This window comes from Macrotis lagotis, chromosome 7 (genome assembly GCF_037893015.1).
Source record: "Macrotis lagotis isolate mMagLag1 chromosome 7, bilby.v1.9.chrom.fasta, whole genome shotgun sequence".
In the NCBI taxonomy this organism is placed as follows: Eukaryota; Metazoa; Chordata; class Mammalia; order Peramelemorphia; family Peramelidae; genus Macrotis; species Macrotis lagotis.
In genome coordinates this window covers 216,403,883-216,423,871 of record NC_133664.1, presented here as the reverse complement: position 1 = coordinate 216,423,871, position 19,989 = coordinate 216,403,883, and the positions used below count along the sequence as shown (strand labels likewise).

General features: G+C 36.6%; 1 protein-coding gene and 1 pseudogene across 5 annotated transcripts in view; one reads left to right on the top strand and one right to left on the bottom strand.

The window, feature by feature from the left end:
* The window catches only part of TMEM117 (transmembrane protein 117), a 240,273-nt gene that overhangs the window by 188,791 nt on the left and 31,493 nt on the right, over positions 1-19,989 (bottom strand). The window lies entirely within an intron of this gene.
* LOC141493580 (peroxiredoxin-6 pseudogene) lies at positions 18,467-19,207 on the top strand (annotated as a pseudogene).

The window sequence follows — 19,989 nt, the reverse complement described above, 5'->3', positions numbered from 1 at the left end:
TAGATATATTCCCCAGGGAAGTTATTTAAAGTGCCCACATACACCAAAATAATTATAGCCACATTGTCATAATAACAAATTGGAAACAATATATGTTCCTTGAATGGGGAATAGTTAAACAAATTGTGGTACATGAATGTAATGAATATTAATAAGCTGTGAAAAAATGAATATGCTGAATCCAGAAAAGCACAGACAAATTTACATGCTTTGATACAGAGTAAAGGCTTAAGCAAAACAGTACTACTATTCAAAAATTTTTTTCTACCTCACCATTCCATTTATAAAGTCATCATCTGTGTCCATAGTGTGAAATCCAAAGATTGAGACTTAATTGAGAAGTTCTGCCATACAACATTAAAATTATGCATAAACAAATGCACACCCTTTCAAAATATTTTGTCACTGCCCTGAGTATTCAGATATTGAACTCTAATATTAACTAGCATTTCCTTGGGTGATTGGGCCTGGAGTTTTGTTTTTGGTCTGTTTCGTTTGTCTTTTCAAGAATAGATGTCCTAGTTCTAAGTACAGACATTAGAATTCCCATCAGACCTGGATGCTGAACCATGGATACTTTGGCATCAGGATTTCAAAGTGGATATTACTGCCAGTTCAGCCAGGGAGTTCTGAGAAGCCAGGATGTCTGAGACTTGAGCTTAAGGGTAGCTTCTAGCCTTGGAATTTGGGGGGGATTATAGAATATAAGGATTGAGAAAAGGTATGAACCTGATACCTTCTTCCTACTTTCAGTGACTAATTACAGCTAATTTGTGACAGAGTAGAGATTTGAACCATATTCCAACCATATTTGTACTGTACTATTAGTAAAGTTAGAAGATTGATAGATCAAATTGTTCAAAGTTCTCATTTTACAGAGAACTACAAGATTTGAAGTGATTTGTTCAAGATTACTTGGATACTTGCTTCTGATTTTAAGATCAATATGTTTCACACTATAACACAATACCTCCAGTGAAATTCAATTTGAGGGCAGCTAGGTGGCACAGTGGCACTGGCCTTGGAGTCAGGAGTACCTGGGTTCAAATCCGACCTCAGACACTTAATAATTACCTAGCCATGTGGCCTTAGGCAAGACACTTAACCCCATTACCTTGAAAAAAATCTTAAAAAAAAAAGAGAAAGAAATTCAATTTGAAATCATTGCTTTCCTTCAAGAGATGAGGATTTTAAGGAGTTAAAAATGAAATTTTATAGCTAGAAGGTTACAAAAGCAAGGTACAATTTTAAAAGCTATTGTGAACTATTAAAAATGAAGAGAGATTGGATAGAAAAAGTTGTAGCAGTGCATGAATGTAAAAAAATATAAAGTATATGATGATCAAGAAAATTTGAATCATGGGAATTTAAAGGGTTTATAGGCTAACTTATGCTAAATTTTATTTTAAAAAGAAGAAAAAGAGAAAAAGGGACTCCTCCCCTGTTTACTTTCCAAAATTTTAGAGAAGTAAAAACTAATGAAGATCTTCAGTTTTCTATTATAAACCTATTACAGTAAATAAAACAAGAAAGGAAGCAGGGCCCAGTGAAGAGAGTTCTCAGCTCTGCTATTTGCAGGCCTGTGTGACTTTGGGGAAGTCACTTTTATCCCTGAGCTTCAGTTTCTTCATCTATTAAATGCAAAACTTTAAAATGACAACCCAGATAGATTCTAGTAGCAGACAAGAATTGGCAAGAGTCTAGATCCTATGCTACCTAAAAATCAGTTGAAGAAACTGAAGATGTTTAACCAGTGAAGAAAAGACATCAAATATTCAAAGAGCCATTACCACAAGAAAGAGGGTTTGGCTTTGTTATTTTTGGCTTCATATTGTTTTTTCATTATGTCTGGCTTCAATAAATAAAAGTTAGAGAGGTAGATTTAGTATTCACTAAAGAAACATCTTATAGAGAATTAGCTATCCAAAAGTTCAATGAACTTTTTTCCAAAGAACACAGGGTCTTCATGCAGAACTCTCCTACTAGGGATAGAGTAGAAGAGATTCTTTTTGAGGCTTAGATTAAGGCTTCTGAATTTCTTTCCAATACCTAAATTATATGATGTGAGTACCTTGAACTTCTGAAGGTCAAATAAGAAAACAATATAAAGGAATAAAAACAACCTTTGCTTTCAATGAAGAGGAAACTCCCCAAAGAAGCAACTTCATAATAGGTTACCATCTATTCTGCAATATGCAATCTTTTTGTTTTTTGTTTTTTGCAAGGCAGTAGGGTTAAGTGACTTGCCCAAGGTCATACAGCTAGGTGATTCTTAATTGTCTGATCTGGATTTGAACTCAGATCCTCCTGACTCCTGGGCCCAGTGCACCACCTAGCTGCCCTACAACATGCAATCTTTTAAGAATTTCCTGGGTCACTGAGAAATTAAGTGACTTGCCAAGAGTCAATGTATGTCAGAGGCAGAGACACAGAGAGACTAAGAGACAGAGAGAGAAAGACAAAAAAAGTCTCAGAGAGTATGTAAATAAGGCAGTGGGAAAGAGGTAAGGAATAGAAATAGACTAAAGGAAATAAACTATATGAACACTCAGAGGTTCTTGATTTTTAGAGTAAAAGCATGCTGTAATTGCAAAATAATCATAATTCACATTGAAATGAAGTGATAAACACATTTTTAAAAGATGAAAATGTTCTGAATTAATAAAGTGTTATTTGAAGAGAAAGAATTATTATTGTTAATATATATGATATATTGTTTATAAAGTTCTCTAGAGTTTATAATGTTTACTTTGGTAAACATTAGCCACATTTGCATTGTTTAAATATAAATATTTGATAAGTGTCATGCAAAATATTTATAATAATTAACATTCAGATTGATATTATTGATAATTATGCTGCTCTTTATGATATTAATGTATTTTATAGGATAATAGAGATTGTTATTATTCTTAATACTGTTGATATGAAAAGGAGGGTGATAGTATATTTCAATACAGAATTTAAAATTGGGAAAGAGAGAACTAGACAGGTATAAATGCTATGCTAGGTATTATTTTTAAATGACCCTTCTTTAATAATCTATTGCTTTTCAATCATTGTTGTGAGCATGGGAAAGTAAGATTTAAAGGGATGCCTACAGTCCAACAAATTAGCACAATTAGAAAGACTGTTGTCCTTATAATGGGAGCCTAATAGAATCAATTCCAAGTGTGTTTAAGTTTGCTTCATGGAAGGACAGGGAAGTGTAGACAGAAATCAAGGAGTTAAAAATAATTTCAGGAATAATAAATAATAAATAATAATTTCAGAAGCAGAGAGAATTAACAACTAGGGAAATCAGGAGAGATCTCCTCTAGGAGGTGGCAGCTTAAAGCTGATGTGATAGGTTTAAAGGAACAAAAATGTGAGAGACGGTCTCCCATGAAGTTTCCTCATGAAAAACTTTCTTATACAGTTTCTTGGTCTTGTCTTGGGAGGCAAATTCCCAAGGTTTTAATGATATCTACAATTATTTTAAATGGAATTTCTTTTTCTATCTCTTGCTCCTGGGTTTTGTTTTTCATATATAGAAAGAAAACATTCTTATGCACAGGTGGTGAGAATGACCTTCAGTACAGCCTTTTCACGAATACACTTCTGTTTCACCTTATCTTTATTCTTTATTTAGAAGCAAAAACTGTGGTTTTCATCTTCTAGGAAATGATATAATTTTAAGGAGAATTAAATTGACTCCTTTTTTCTGATTGGATATCTCCAATTTTGATCTAAGGAAATACATCATGAAGTTTTGTAGAACATCACTTTTAATAGTGTATAGAATAAGCTATGAATAATTATGGTAATAAGGGATTAAAATTATAACTTTCTATTAGGATAGAGATTAGTTATGAATAATTAGGATAATAAGGATTGAATTTGCTTTGCACCAGTTGAATAATATTAGAAAAAAGATTATGACCAGTCAACAGAATTTAGAGGTAGGATTATTGTTACTATAAAAATAACCTTTATGTTTTTATTTTCTAGTTGGTCCTATTTTGCAACAGCATGTGACCTTCCTTGAGGAAATAAAGACCTTTCCTGTTCCCTGACTCAGACTCTGAACTCTTCATTCTTGTGAGCTTCATTTATCTCACAAATATTATATTGGTTGAATTATATACTTCCTGAATGAAACTAGTGAGGTAGCCTGGACTGAGAATATGAAGTTCGTATATCAAGAAGAGGCCTCCATATTTTATCCTACAAGAAATAAGAAAACACCAAAGTTTGCTAAACAGGGAAATACTTAGATCTGATAATTATTCATTATTTTTATGATTTGTACTTTCACCTACTCAGTAAGTTTTCATCATTAGGTCTCGGAGTCTGTATCTTGTTTGTGGTCTCTACTATTTTTATTGCATTTTAGTTTTCAAATAATGCATTTACTATTCTTAAATCTGTTTACAATATCTCTGTGCCCTAACTTATAGTCAATTTTTGTAAAAACTCTATGTGCTATTGAGAAATATGCAGATTCTTTTGCAGTTGCATTTAGAAGCTCTGATTTCTTCTTTTAATTCATCTTTTTATTAGATTTATACAAAACAAAGAGGACACTGAAATCTCCTCTCACTATTACACAATTATCTATATATTCTTATAACTCAATGTTTCCTGTATGAATTTGAATGACAAAGTACTTAAAGAATACAAGTTTAATACTTATATTCATTATCTATGGTTTCATTCAATTTAATATTAGTTTCTTTGATGTTTTGAATGTTTGAATATTTTTTTTGTATTTTCAGCATAATTGCAATTCCTTTTTTTTTTTTTGGTTTAACTTAAAACATAGAATAGCAATTATCTCATGATAGGATTCTTTCTATAACCCTGATAATGTGGTTCATATTATATATTTGCAGTCCTTTTTTTTCCTTCATTTACTTTAGAGTGTCTTATTTGACTCATGTCTTTTCATTCTTCTGAGAGTTAGTTGTTCTCAAAAGTTCTGATTTCCCTTTTCCCTAAATAGGAAGAGTGATCTAATTACCAAATATCTTCAGATGATAAGATAACTACCATAAGGTTGACACTTCTCTTTTGTTGTTGTTTTTGCAAGATTAAGTGACTTGCCCAAAGTCAAACAGTTAGCATGAAGTATTTGAGGTCAAATTTGAATTCAGGTCCTCCTGACTCCAGGTTTGTCACTCTCTCTATGTGCCCACCATCTCTCTTTATAAGAATATCTCTCCTCAGCCTCAGAAGTATTCATCGGTGATGCCCCCTCCCCACTTAAAGGAATAAGGTTTCCCCTTTTCTTACCCCACCCCACTTCCCTCATTCTTGTGTTGACTCTCTTCTTTCTAAAATACAATAAGGAGGGGTGGCTAGATGGTGTAGTGGATAAAGCACCAGCCCTGGAGTCAGGAGTACTTGGGTTCAAATCCGACCTCAGACACTTAATAATTATTTAGCTGTGTGACCTTGGGCAAGTCATCTAACTCCCATTGCTTTGCAAAAAGAAGGAAAGAAAAGAACTTAAGAGATTGTAAATCAATCTTCTATCTGAGTCTGGCTCCAAGTATGGTTGTGAAGAAGTGCTATTTGAGTCAATGATCAATGATACCAGCAACCTTATGGGGTTTTAAAACATGCACTGGGTGGAACAGCTGTTAGACAAGCTCCAAGGAAAATTTCTTCTGACTAAATTTCCCCAATGTGACATTTTCAGTGTATCACATGGCAGACCTTAAGCCTAGTACAATGCATTTTGCTATCTATATAACCTTATCTGGAAGCTGATATTCAAATAAATAGGGGGAACTTCTCCCACAAGTACTAAGCCTTTGTGGTAAATTGCTGCAATCATTGTCAGATGGTCAGGGATGAAAGTTAAACCATTTTGGTCTACAGATATCTAAAATATAGCAGTTAACTAAGCTAGTGAGTGACATCTTCTATTGGCTACAGTTCCTGTGATAATTGAAATCATTTGATTTCTCACAATGCTAAGGAGATTTTTAAGTGAAACTATAAAGATCTTGAGACATCAAGTTATGATTTTTTTATCATAATAGGATCAGTTTTTGCTTTAAGAAATGAATATGGGGTGACTAGGTGGCACAGTGGATAGAGCACTGGCCCTGGAGTCAGGAGTACCTGAGTTCAAATCTGGCCTCAGACACTTAATAATTACCTGGCTGTGTGGCCTTGGGCAAGCCACTTAACCCCTAAAAAAAAAAGAAGAAAAAAAGAAATGAATATAAGATCAACTAGTTAAATCAGAAGAAGAATAGCCTGAGGTCTATCTTAAATATATCTTAAAATTAAATCCATTTTCAGTTAAGTATTTCAAATTATTTTAAACATTGGAGAAAGTTATAAATATTTTACTTGCTTTACACTGCTCTAAAATAATTATATAAACTCACGATAGTGTGGCAACTTCTAATGAATTCATTTTTATACTAGAAACCATATTCTTATATTATTGATATTTTAGTGTAATCTCACCCTCCAAATAAGAAAAGTGAATAATATCAAATATAAAACTGTTCTTAAATTTAAATCTAAGATTTAATTTTGTACATTGTAATTAAAGTTTCTATGTATATCAACAAGATAATTGACAAATCAAATTGCAATGTCCATGGTTTCAAAATAGTTTCCGTGGTTTCTTATAATGACAATTATATATTTAAAAATTTGTGTTGAGATTTTTACCAGAGTTAAAGATCTCTACAAGTAACTCTACTCTGGAGGATCTGTGAAATATCCAAAGCTATAGATATATCAAAAGGTATTAATTTTACTTTGTTGCTTGCACTTCTTATCTCTGTGGTCTATATAACCAAAAGGGGACTGCCCCTTTTGACACTGTAAATGTTTCATGATCTTTGTATGCTAGTATAAATTTTACATTGACTGCTTAAAACTCTTAGCAACCCTAGGTTCCCAAGATTTGCCATTTCTTTTCCTCCCCCTTCTTAAGGTCCCTTACTTCTGCTAGTCATTCTGCCACCACACATTTTCTCTTCACATTATTGTTTGTCTTCCTTGCTACCTTCCTCTTGCTAGCCAAAGGCCTTCTTAACACCCCTTCTTAGAGTAAGAACTCCATAGTTGGTTTAGGTACAGCTCTGGCAAATATAGGCCACCAAAACTGTTGAGTGCATCATGCCTATTTGTCCCCATTTAATTTGGCCACACCTCTGTGAGTTACTTAATTCTGATGAAACTCCATTTTTATGACTGAATTGGACTGTTTTACTAGTCTGAAACCCTGATCCTCTGAGGCTCTCTAGTTCTTTTCCTGCCTGATTTATCCCAAGAAGGTAAGTCAGTCCATCAAGAAACCACTTTTAGCACTTTGAATGGGGTACCCAATGGAAATCATTTTACTTGCACCCTAATGAGTAGCCTCTTTAACTTTTTGGTTGTTTGCTTCTTCCAAACTTCAAGTGTTCTATTTGCAGATGGTCAATCATTATGAATATCAGCAAATTCCAACCTCTTCCTTGGACTCTGCAAGCTGCCAATTCAAGATCTGTTCCTAGAGATCAGGCTTGAAATGCTTCCCCTTCCCCACCTTCATCCTTGTATCAACTTGAAGAAGTTATAGAAGATGGATCTTTGGTCCTTTTTCCCATGAAAGCATTTCAGTCCCATGTCTCTATAGGGGGGGATTATAAGAGGGTACTCAATGAGCCTCCTCCCTAATATTTAGATCTGTTCTGAGTGTCTTCCTGGGTCTTTGCTAAAACTAGGAATCCTATCTATGACTTGATTACTGGCTCTGCAATCCCTATTTCTGCTTTTGCCTAAGATCTTTTTGTCTTATGATTGCCCATTATCAGTGTTCCACTGCTTAGGGTCATCTTGTACTTTTTATGAGAAGATTAGATTCTAATCTGCCTAGAGACTTTCTAATCACTTATTATCAGCACCTGGGATCTTCTTAAAAATCCAAAACCCCTTCTTAAGAAGTATAACTTAATTATAAGTTCTGGCCCTTCTAACTGTCCCTTAATAGCTCCAACTTCTGATATCCAGACCATCTTAAAATAGACAATTATTTATCCGAGATCCCTTTACTCTCTTCTTCCTTCTTCTCATCCTACATAAATGAGAATGTCGGCTCCCTCTTTGCTAGAGCATCTTCCAACTCTCAGGCTAGTGTGCCATCACAAAGATTTTGAAAATTAAGTAAGGGAACTAGAGGAAAAATCAGGAAGAGAAATGAAAGTGACGCAGAAAAATCATGAAAACTGAGTCACAGTAGCTTAGTGAAGAAGACCTCCAAAAATACTGAAGAAAATAACATGTTAAAAACCAGACTGGGCCAAATAGAAAAAGAGGTCCAAAAAGCCAATGAAGAGAAGAATACTTTAAAAAAGCAGAATTGGACAAATGGAAAAGGAGATACAAAAGGTCAATGAAGAAAATAATACTTTAAAATATGGAATGCAGTGGAGGAAAGCTGATGACTTTGCAAGAAATCAAGAAACAATTAAATAAAACCAAAAGAATGAAAAAACTAGAAGAAAGTAGCCAGGAAAATAGATCCAGAAAGATAACTTTAAAATTACTGGACTACCTGAAAGTCATGAAGGATGGAGATAAGGATTGAGAGAGAAATGTACTGGAAGAAAGGGAAAGGAAAAGGTAGAATGGGATAAGTTATTTTCATACAAGGTGCAAGAAAATGCTTTTGCAGCAGAGTGAGGGGGAGGAATTGAGAAGGAGTAAAGGAGCCTTATTCTCATTGAAATTGACTCAGAGAGGGAATAGCATATACACTCAATTGGATTTAGAAATCTATCTTACCCTAGAGGAAAGGAGGGGGAAAAGATAGGAAAAAGGAGAGGGGAGTTTTAGGGAGGGAAGATTGTGGGAGGGGGTAGTCAGATGAAAAACATTTTTGAGGAGGAACAGAGTGAAAGGAGAGAGAGAGAAAAAAATTACCTCCAGGTAAAAGGATGGAAGGAAATACAGTTAGCAATAGTAATAGCTGTGGCGGAAAAATATCAAAACAAGTTTCTCTGATAAAGACCTCATTTCTCAAACATAAAGAATTGAATCAAATTTATTAAAAAAAATTCCCCAATTGATATATATGATCAAAGGAAATGAACAGCTTTCAGATAGGGTTGTTAGTGCTATTTAAGGTCATATTTTTTTTTAAAGTCCTAATACTATTGATTTGAAAAACTGCAAATTAGAACAATTTTGAGGTATTACCTTATACCTATGGGACTGGCTATGTATACATATGTATATATGTATTCCTGGGCTTACTTTCTTTGGAAAGATAGTGCATACACAACAATAAATGCTCACAAGATAATTTGAAGAGAAAGAAAAACTAAAGGGATCAGTAAAATCTTCAGAAAGAGACACACAAGCAGAACAAAAGCAAAAAGTTGGGAGACAGAATATTGAGTTCAAGGAATTCATATATGCCTATTCAAAATCTACATAAGACGCAACTCCTGAATGAAGTCTTCCCTAATTATTCTAACCTTTCCTGACTAACTTGATAAGAATAAATTAAATTACTGAATGAAGTTCTAATCATCTGTAATATGAGGTAGCTGGTAGACTGGACCTGGAATCAGGAAGACCAGAGTTCAAAATCAGCCTCAGTTCTTAGCTGTGACCAAGGCAAGTCACTTAACTTCAGATTGATTGACAAAAAGATCCTTTGGAGAAGGAAATAGAGACGGAAACAGCTTTGTCAAGAAAATCCTATAAAATGTTATAACCCATGGAAATATGAAGAGTCAGTCATGATTAAATGACTGAACAAAATCTTTTATATGTGTTTTAAAAAGTGGCCCAGTGCATAGAATGCTAGCCCTAAAGTTAGGAAGATTGATTTTCCTGAGTTCAAATCTGGCCTCTGGAACTCACTAGCTATGAGACTCTAAGCAAGTCATTTAACTCAGATTTTCAACTCTAAAATAAGCTGGAGAAGGAAATGGTGAACCACTCCAGTATCTTTGCCAAGAAGACCCCAAATAAGGTCATAAAAAGGCAGATATGATTGAAATAACTAAACAAAATGTGACAAGCAAGCAGCAGTAAAGCAGGAGCAAAGTAGAGTCTCAGTTCCAACCTCTATCACAGACTGAAGCTTGCAGAAAAATAACCAGAACAAGAATTCCAGATAAAAGAAAGACTACAATTCTTTCACTCTGAATCAGTAGAGTATTTCAGTTGTTTGACAATTACTGACTGCAGCAAAAATCTACTGAAATTCCAAAGGAGGCAAGCAAAAAAAGGCATATTATTATATTCAACCCAGATCAGGAACTAGTAGAATTCAGCTCAGAGGGGCAACAATCAAGTTTGCCCAAAACTGAAGGTTTTTCCCAAAATCAAACAACTGAAAGTACTGAAAACTGAAGGTACCCAGCCCGAACTGTTCCTGAGAACACTCCAGAGACCTTCCCTTCTGAAATTCCCAGAGAATGGCATAATATTAAATCTGATGTCAAGAAGAAGAATGGAAGAATGAGCAAATAAAAAAAAGAATACTATCGGGGTGGCTAGGTGGTACAGTGGATAGAGCACTGGCCTTGGAGTCAGGAGTACCTGAGTTCAAATCCAACCTCAAATACTTAATAATTACCTAGCCGTGTGGCCTTGGGCAAGCCACTTAACCCCATGGCCTTGCAAAAACTAAAAAGAAAAAAAGGAAAAAAAAGAATACTACCATAAAAAGCTATTACAGTGCCACAAACCCAAAAGAGAATGACTTCAAAATATCTAAAAGCAAAGCCTCAAAGAAAAACATACATTGAGCACAAATTCAACTAAAATCCCTGAAACAGGGAATCAAGATGGGAACAAGAGAGGATGTCTCTTAGGTGCTCCCTCTTAAAACTTATAAACTAAGGACTGTAACTAAATCTTTGAGGGACAGAACCCACAGAGGGACCAAGTGAAGCAGTTCTCCAACTCAAGGTAACCTGGGAAAGAGCGGAAAGGCTCTGCTCCCTGGGGTTGGAGGGGCAGCCCACCAGAGGGGTGCCCTGCCAGAGGGGTGGCCAGTCAAGGAGAAAGAATTTTAGCCTCCCAGAGGAAAACCCAGGATGCTGGAGCTCACACCTCACAGCAGAGGGGGAGTTTCGTGATCTACACCCAGAGGAGCACTGAGCACAACTTGGGGAAACAGCAGAGGGGACCTCTGCCAGAGCCAGCACATGAAGCCCAGCTCTCAGGGCACACAGCAAGCAGTGTGGCCACAGCAGCCCAGATTCAGGAACAGGAAGTAGAAGCCAGCAAGCAGGAGCCCCCAGGGCATGAGTGCAGAGCCTAGGGAGGGAAAGGTGAGAGACTTCTGAGCTCTGTCCTCTGTCCCTGGAATAGGACTCTGGGGTTCTGACCACATTCAGATCCTGATCCCAGTCTAGAACACCACAGAACAGCAGGGCCTCCCCACCTCAGCCCCATGGCAGAGGGGTGCACTTGTGGTCCTTCACAGACCAGGAGGGAGGACAAAGCCTCACACACTTAGATCCTTGTGGGAGTGTCCCAAAAGCTCAGGAAGCACCCCAAAACCAGGCTCAGCTTGGGAAAATGAGTAAGCAGAGAAAAAAGAGGAACACCATTAAGAAACAATTTGCCTGTGATCCCAAGAAGGATCAAAACACTCAATCTGATGGTGAGGAAGTCCAAGCTCCTGCATCTAAAGACTCCAAGAAAAACAGAAATTGGGCTCAGGCTATGACAGAACTCAAAGACTTTGAAAATCAAGTGAGGGAGATAGAGGAAAAATTGGGAAAAGAAATGAGAGAGATGCAGGAAAAACATGAAAAAGAAGTCAGCAGATTAGTCAAGGAAAGCCAAAAAAATGCTGAAGAAAATAGCATGCTAAAAACCAGTTCAAAAAGTTATTGAGGAGAAGAATGCTTTAAAAAGCAGAATTGGCCAGATGGAAAAAGAGATAAGAAAGCTCTCTGAGGAAAACAAATCCTTCAGACAAAGAATGGAACTCAGGGAGGTTGCTGATTTTACAAGAAATCAGGACTCAATACTTCAAAACCAAATGAATGAAAAATTAAAAGAAAATGTGAAACATCTCACTGAAAAAAAACTGAAATGGAAAACAGATTTAGGAAAGATAATTAAAAATTATTGGAATATCTGAAAGCCATGATCAGGAAAAGAGCATTGCATCATTTTTCAAAGAATTACTACAGGAAAATTGCTCTGATATCCTAGAAGCAGAGGGCAAAATAGAAATGGAGAGAATCCACCGATCTCCCCGAGGAAAGAGATCCAGAAAAATGACTCCCAGGAATATTATAGCCAAGTTCCAGAAGAGGCTGGGATTGGATGGCCTGTCCTGGACCATAGGGCTGGCTGGATGCTGGGCCCAAGGGGTGGTATAGGGGCTCTGGGCCTCTTGGTCCCAGGACCAGGGATCTGCCTGCTGTACCACTCAGCTACCCTACTGCAGAGACAGAGTTCAAGGAGAGAGAAAATATAGTACATGGTACTCGAGAATTAGGAAAGGAGGGAGTTGCGATCAGCAATGGCAACAGTGGAAAAATGTGGAAGAAACTTTTGTGATGGACTTATCATAAAGAATATGATCCACCCGTGATAGAGTTGGTGGTGCTGGAACACAGACTGAAGCACATTTTTTATTATTATTATTATTTTGGGGGGGGGGGGTGCAGGGCAAATGGGACTGGGTAGCCTGCCTGGGGCCACATAGCTGGGTGATTCTTGGGTGTCTGAGGCCAGATTTGGACCTGGGTGCTCCTGGCTCAAGGGTCAGTGCTCTGTCCACCACCCAGCCACCCCCTATTATTAATATTTTATTTTATTTTAGGTCTTCTTTTTTCTTTTTTGTTTTTTGGTTTGTTGCAGGGCAATGGGGTTGGGGTGACTTGCATGGGGTCACACTGCTGTGTGATTGTTGGGTGTATGAGGCTGGATTTGGGCTCAGGTGCTCCTGGCTCCAGGGCTGGTGCTCCGTCTACTGCGTCACCTGGCCATACCTACAATTATTACTATTATTTTTTATTTTAATTTTAATTTTTTTTCTCTCCCCTTTACTTTATTGCTCAAGAGAGTCTATTTTTGGGAGGGAGGGGGTATTTTGTTTACTCTTAAACAAGAATATTTTATGAATGTATAAAAAATTATTTGTATAAAATAAGAATAAATAAATTTAAAAAAAATAAAAAATAAAATCCCTGAAACAGAAACAAGATATTTTTAAAAGAGTTTAAAATATTTTATATATTTAATAAGAGTATATGGGAGGAAAAATAAAAAAGAAACGTGTACAGTGGAAGAAATACTTTGTTGTTGTTCAGGTGCATTCAATTTTTTTATGACTCTGTGAACCATTCTGTCCCCAATTGCTTGATAAAAATACCGGAGAGGTTTGCCATTACCTTCTCCAATTGGTTAAGGCAAACAGAAGTTAAGTGACTTGCCCAGAGTCAAAGAGCCAGGTAAGCCAGTTTTGAACTTGGGCTTTACTAATGCCAGACCTGGTGCTGTATGCATTAAAGCTACTTTGCTGCCCCCAGGCAGACCAAGTTTAAGTGATTTGACCAAGAAGGCACAGCTAATAAGTGTCTAAGGCCAAAATGAAGTCTTTTAAGTCCCAGAATTCTATCCACCAAACCATCTAGCTGCCTGATGGAAGCTTTGCAAGGTTTTATACCCTATATGCCAAGGTCATTAATAGCTTGACATATAGATTATAAACCTTGCAACAAACTCTCTGAAAATTAGAATCAACTGATTAGAAGTTGATGACTTCATGAAACAAGAAATATTAAGAAAATGTCAAAAGGAAAAAATTAAGATATAGCAAAAACAACTGATCTGGAAAAGAGATCAAGGAGAGAAATTATAAAGGTTGCTGGACTATTTAAAAACTATGCCCAAAAACAAAACAAAAAAGCCTAGATTCCATATTTAATAAATCATGAAAGAAAAAACTGCTCAGAATTATTAGAAGTAGAGGTCAAAATGAAAATTGAAAGTCTCCACCAGTTAGTTGCTTCCTGAAAGAAATTCCCCAAAGGAAAACTCCAAGGATCATTAAAGCCAAAATCCAAAATTTCTGTGTCAAGCAAAACACATTGCAAGTAGTCAGAAAGAAAGAATTCAAGTAACAAAGATACTCAGCAAAATTGATATATGATTTGGCAACTACTACCATAAAGAAACCAAAAGCTTGTAATACAATATTACAGAAAACAAAAGGTATAGGCTTACAAACAAGAATAACATACCCAGCAAAGCAATAACATTCCTGGTAGTAAGATCAGAGCAGTGTAGAAACCTTGAAATAAAAATACAAGTCAAGAGAAATACAAAAATAAGGTAAAAGGGAATGATCATGAGACTAAACAAGTAAAAACTGCTTAATTCTAATATTAAAATAAATGTATTAAATGTATCTCCTCTGAAATCTATTATTTTAGGGGGTACAGAAGGAATCTAATTAGACAGAGGGCCTGGGAAGTGGTTCTGTTATAGCTTGAGGATATTAAAGGAATAGAAAGTGAAGAAGAAGAGGAATACATAGCAGAATGATGAGGTGTTGGGGAGAGGGAGAAGATGGTTATGGGAAATTATCCTACAAAATTGTTATGTGCACATAAAAGTCTATACAAACAAAGAATAAGATGTAGTTGGAGTAATTGACTCTTGAACCTTACTCTCAACTCAGCTGGTCAAAGAAGAGAAGAAATCATTCAACAGTTGGGTACAGACAAACATTTCCTTCAACAGTGAAATAGTCACCTTCTTTCCATGAACTTTTTGTTATATATTCCCTTTTTTTTGGACACCAACCACTGATAAGTCAAAAAATATGTATTTCTCCTATTGGTCTTCAGGGTATCTAGTGATCCCTTTAACCCAAAGGAGGGAAGTGTGAAAATCACCATTATAATGACTATACTAGCCTGTTAGATTTGTCTTTACAGGGTGGGCAGGACAATGGGATTATACAACAACCAACCAATCAGAAGAACTTCTGAGCCTCAGAACTGCTTGACATACCAGTGATCCCTTGCAAAAGAATGCTAGCCAAATTTGGAGATGGTGGTAGCTGCCAGAAACCACAGAACCAGCTTTGACAAGCTCAGAAACAACCTGGGCTGCAGACTTGAGACCTTATTCAGGACTTAAAAAAAAAATTTTAAAGTACATTTTAAGCTTAAACACAAAATAAGAAAAGGCGGAGGGGGGGGGGGGATGTTGCTATGTACACCGTAGAATATGAGAGGATTCAACATAAAACAAAAACCTATATAAAAATACCATACATTGTTTTCAAATATTACTCAGCTTTTCTTTGCTTCTTATAGTTTTTCTTTTGTTCTCTGCTGTGAATTTATTTTTTCTCCTCCCTTTCATCCACCCTAAAGAAGCTTACAATTAAACACAGATATATGGAGAGGGAGAGAGGAGAGAGGAGAGAGGGGAGAGGGGAGAGGGGAGAGGGGAGAGGGGAGAGAGGGGAGAGGGGAGAGAGGGGAGAGGGGAGAGGGGAGAGAGGGGAGAGGGGAGAGAGGGGAGAGGGGAGAGAGAGAAAGAATGAGAGAGAGAAAGAATGAGAGAGAGAAAGAATGAGAGAGAGAAAGAATGAGAGAGAGACAGAGAGACAGAGAGACAGAGAGACAGAGAGACAGAGAGACCGAGAGAGATTGAGGTAGATAGATGGAAACGATATTTTTAGAGCTATAACTAAATATGCCCATACTTAACACTACTACACACATACATAGGGCCATATTATACATATTTTCACCTGTTTCTTTTTCTAGAGTTAGATAGCATCTTCCTTCATAAGTCCAAGGCTCTTCATGTTTTTCTAAATCAACCATCTCATCATTTCCTACAACACAGCAATATTCCAACCCAATCACATCTTATCTGAGAGAATGTCTAAATTTTTTTCCAAATTTTTAAATTACTTCTATTGTTGGTTATATTGGTTTTATTTATGCCAGAAATTTTTAATTTGAAATAATAGAAAATATTCATTTTACACTTAAATAATTCTATTACTTTATAATATAGTTGAAGGTATGATACTGCTGAATCTCCTTCCTTTACAACAGGTGTGTCCAATCTACAACAGCCCTTGGGGACCCATTCACAGGTGAACCCACTACAAGTCTGTTGTGCTTATTGATGGCTGTGCTGTATGCAGCCCTTGAGGGGTTTTTGTTGGATCCTGCAGGGCCCAGAAGAGCTAAAAGGTTTGACTTCCCTGCTTACAACTTTTCCCCCTGGTTTCTTTGAAATTCCTGGCTTTATTCTTCCAAATTAACTCTTACTATTTTTTCTAACTCGGTAAGATTTTTTTTTTAGTAATTTAATTGGGATGGCATTGAATAAATAGGTTAGGTAAAATTGTCATTATATTGGTTTTACCTACCCATGAATAAGAAATATTGCTTCAATTATTTAAATCAAACTTTATTTGTGTAAAAAGTGTTTTATATTTATGTTCATATAAACACATGTTCCTGTGTCTATTTTGGCAAGTAAACACTCAGGTATTTTATATTGACTACTTATTTTAAATGACCTAAAAAATACTGAATGATATTGTGAACACATAGGATAGTTTTCCTATTTTTCTATTATGTCTACTTTAGCTTTAAATTTGTCTGAGATCATGATTACTAGATTTGCTTTTTTTTACACAATAAGTTCTACTCTTGCCTTTTATTTTACCTTTGTGTGTATCTCATCTTGATAGTGTTTTCTGAAAGCAACATATTGTTTTTTGTGCATTTTCTTCCCTCCTATTTTTCTTTACCATTCTTCTCACCCATATTTACCCTATCTTTGTTCATTTCTCTGCTTTACTTCTACCTTTTACCTTGCCCTCTTATTCCTTGACCTATGCACCTCTAAGAGTCCCTTCCTCTGTTCTTTCCCCCCACCACATCCTGTTGCCATCCTATTTCTTTCTAAATTTAGAAGCTTTTTATATTCTTCTAGCTATATATTGTTCTCTCTTTCACTCATTTCTGATGAGTAAGGATCCAGGACTACTTGCCCTTCCCCGATAACTTCTGTATCAATCTTTCCCTTTTATTGCCTCATTTGTATGCCATAATTACTTTTTTTTACCTCTCCCTACAGTTTTATTTGTTTTAGAATCAGCCCATCATACAATGCTCAACACAAGCTTCCTTTAAAACTACCCAAATAATGACAACAGTGTAAGAGTACTGATAACATTTTTACTTGAAAGTAAACAATCTGACTGTATTAAGTCCCATCATATTTCCTTATACTGAATTCCTTTATATTACCTTATATTTCTCCTGGATTTTATATGTCAGATTTCCTTTAAGTTCTGTTGTTGTTATCACAAATACCTGAAAGTTTTTCAATTTGTTAAATTATATATTTTTAAATTCAGGATTATACTTGACTTTGCAGGATAAATTACAATAACTTCAGCTCTTTTGCCTTGTGAAATATAGTATTCCAAGCACTACAGTTCTTCAACACAGTAGCTGCTAGGTTTTGTGAAATCATATTTAAATTATTCTTTTCTTGTTACTTGCAATATTTTCTCCTTAACCTGGGAGTCTGAAACTTGGCTGCAATATTCCTGTAAGTTTTCATTCTGGGATCTCTAATGATCAGTGGATTTTTTTTTCTCTTTCTACTTTGCCTTCTTGTTCTATAACTTCATATTCTCCTATATTATTTCTCCTCAGTCTGTTCTCCAGATCATGTTTTTTCTGATATTTCATATATTTTATTTTTCATTCTTTGGATTTTATTATATTACTTCTTACTAGTCAGATTCTAGATTACAAGTAATCATTTTCTTCCTTATGTTTTTGATTTTCTATTTCCAGTTAGTTGACTTACTGTTCTAAACACCCTGTTGATCAATCTCTCTTACCTGATGCTATCTTTTTCCTAGGTTTTTAGATGCCACTCTCTCCTGGTTTCTCCTATCTGACCACTCCTCTGTCTCCTTTACTGGATCCTCTGCTAGATCACACTCTCCAATTGTAGGTGTCCCTCAGCTTTCTGTCCTGGGTCCTCTTCTTTAAATATATATGTGTGTGTGTCTGTGTGTGTGTGTGTGTGTGTGTGTGTGTATGTGTATACACACACTTTACTTGATGACCTCATCAGGTCCTAGATTTAATAAATTAATGCTGACAATTCTCAAATCTTCTTATCCTCCTCCAAACTCTCTATTGACCTTCAAACTAGAGTCTCCAGCTATCTCTCCAACATCTCAAATTGGATGCCGCCCAGTAGGCATCTTAAACTCAGTATGTCCAAAATGGAACTAATAATTATTCTCTCAAATGAGGTAAATCTCATTACACTAAGAGGTACAAAATACCTATGGTAATAGAGGGGAAGAAGGGAGGAGATGAGAAATAATTATTCTCTCTAAACCTTCCCCCTCCTACCTTTCCTCGTGCTCTTCCCAACCTCTCAGGCTCACAAAATAAGAGTCATTCTCAACTTCAAGTAATCTATCACCAACTTTGAGGCCGACAACACCACCGGCCGCATCTGCTTCCACGACTTCCTCGGGGACTCATGGGGCATTCTCTTCTCCCACCCTCGGGACTTCACTCCGGTGTGCACAACAGAGCTGGGCCGAGCTGCCAAACTGGCCCCAGAATTTGCCAAGCGGAATGTTAAGATGATCGCTCTTTCTATTGACTCTGTTCAAGACCATCTTGCCTGGAGTAAGGATATCAATGCATACTATGGTGATGAGCCCTTGGAGAAGCTGCCTTTCCCCATCATTGATGATCACAAACAGGACCTTGCCATTAAGTTGGGCATGTTAGACCCAGATGAGCGGGATGCGCAGGGCATGCCAGTGACAGCTCGAGTGGTATTTATTTTTCGCCCAGATAAGAAGTTGAAGCTATCTATCCTCTACCCTGCAACTACTGGCAGGAACTTTGATGAGATCCTCAGAGTGGTTGATTCCCTTCAATTGACAGCATACAAGAAGGTTGCTACTCCTGTTGACTGGAAATGTGGAGATAGTGTAATGGTTATTCCAACTATCTCTGAAGAGGAGGCTAAACAACTGTTTCCTAAAGGGGGTCTTCACCAAGGAGCTCCCTTCGGGCAAGAAATACCTACCGTACACCCCTCAGCTGTAGCTCACTCCAGCAGGACCTGCTGGGGCTCCCTTGAAGATCTCTCCCAGAGGGGATGCCAGCCTGCCAATCAAGTCTTCTACAGTAATTGATTTAAACATCTTAGAGTGATGGAAAGTCAAGAGTCATTGGGCTTCTCTACTAACGTGTGGCTTGTTAAATGAAAAGGGCACTAAAAGTTACCTGTGATTCCTCTCCTTGTGCCTTTACCAGCACTTCACTTGGGTCACTGAACTCCTTTGTCGTTCTGCTGACTTTCTCTGTTTGGGACTTAAACTGTGAGGTCTGTTGCAAGCTCCATCATCAGCCATAGTATCATTGGTATTTGGGAAAGGGGGTTACCTCAGAGCATTGCAGGAGCAGAATTTCTTTAACTGGCCTAGTAGACAAATCATTTCTTTTTCTAATTATCTACTTGAGGGAGGAGGCAGTTTAACATGTCTGGTTGTCTGATTTTGAGTTTCACCTCCCTAAGTTTATGACCATCAATTTGTAATCATTTAACTATTTCAGATAGTGGGGTTTTTTCCCCTCAATTGTTGAGTGTTCTAAACATAGTTAGATACTATTTCTTTATTACAAAATGATGTCTCTGCAGTGGATAATTTTCTGTTTTCTGATATTTTGCCTTTAGGGGAGCCACCAATAAAAGCTTTTTGAAACTAAAATAATCTATCACCACCCATAACCAATTCAATGCCAAGGCCTGTCAATGGCACCCTTGTCAATTTCTCTCAAATATATCCCCTGTCTGCTTTGACACTGCCACTGTTCTAGTACAAGCTCTCATAACCCTGTCTGCTGTTGAGTCAGACAACCTCAGATCTCTCTAATTCATCTTACATTCAGCAACTAAAGTGATTTTCCCAAATTTCAGTTC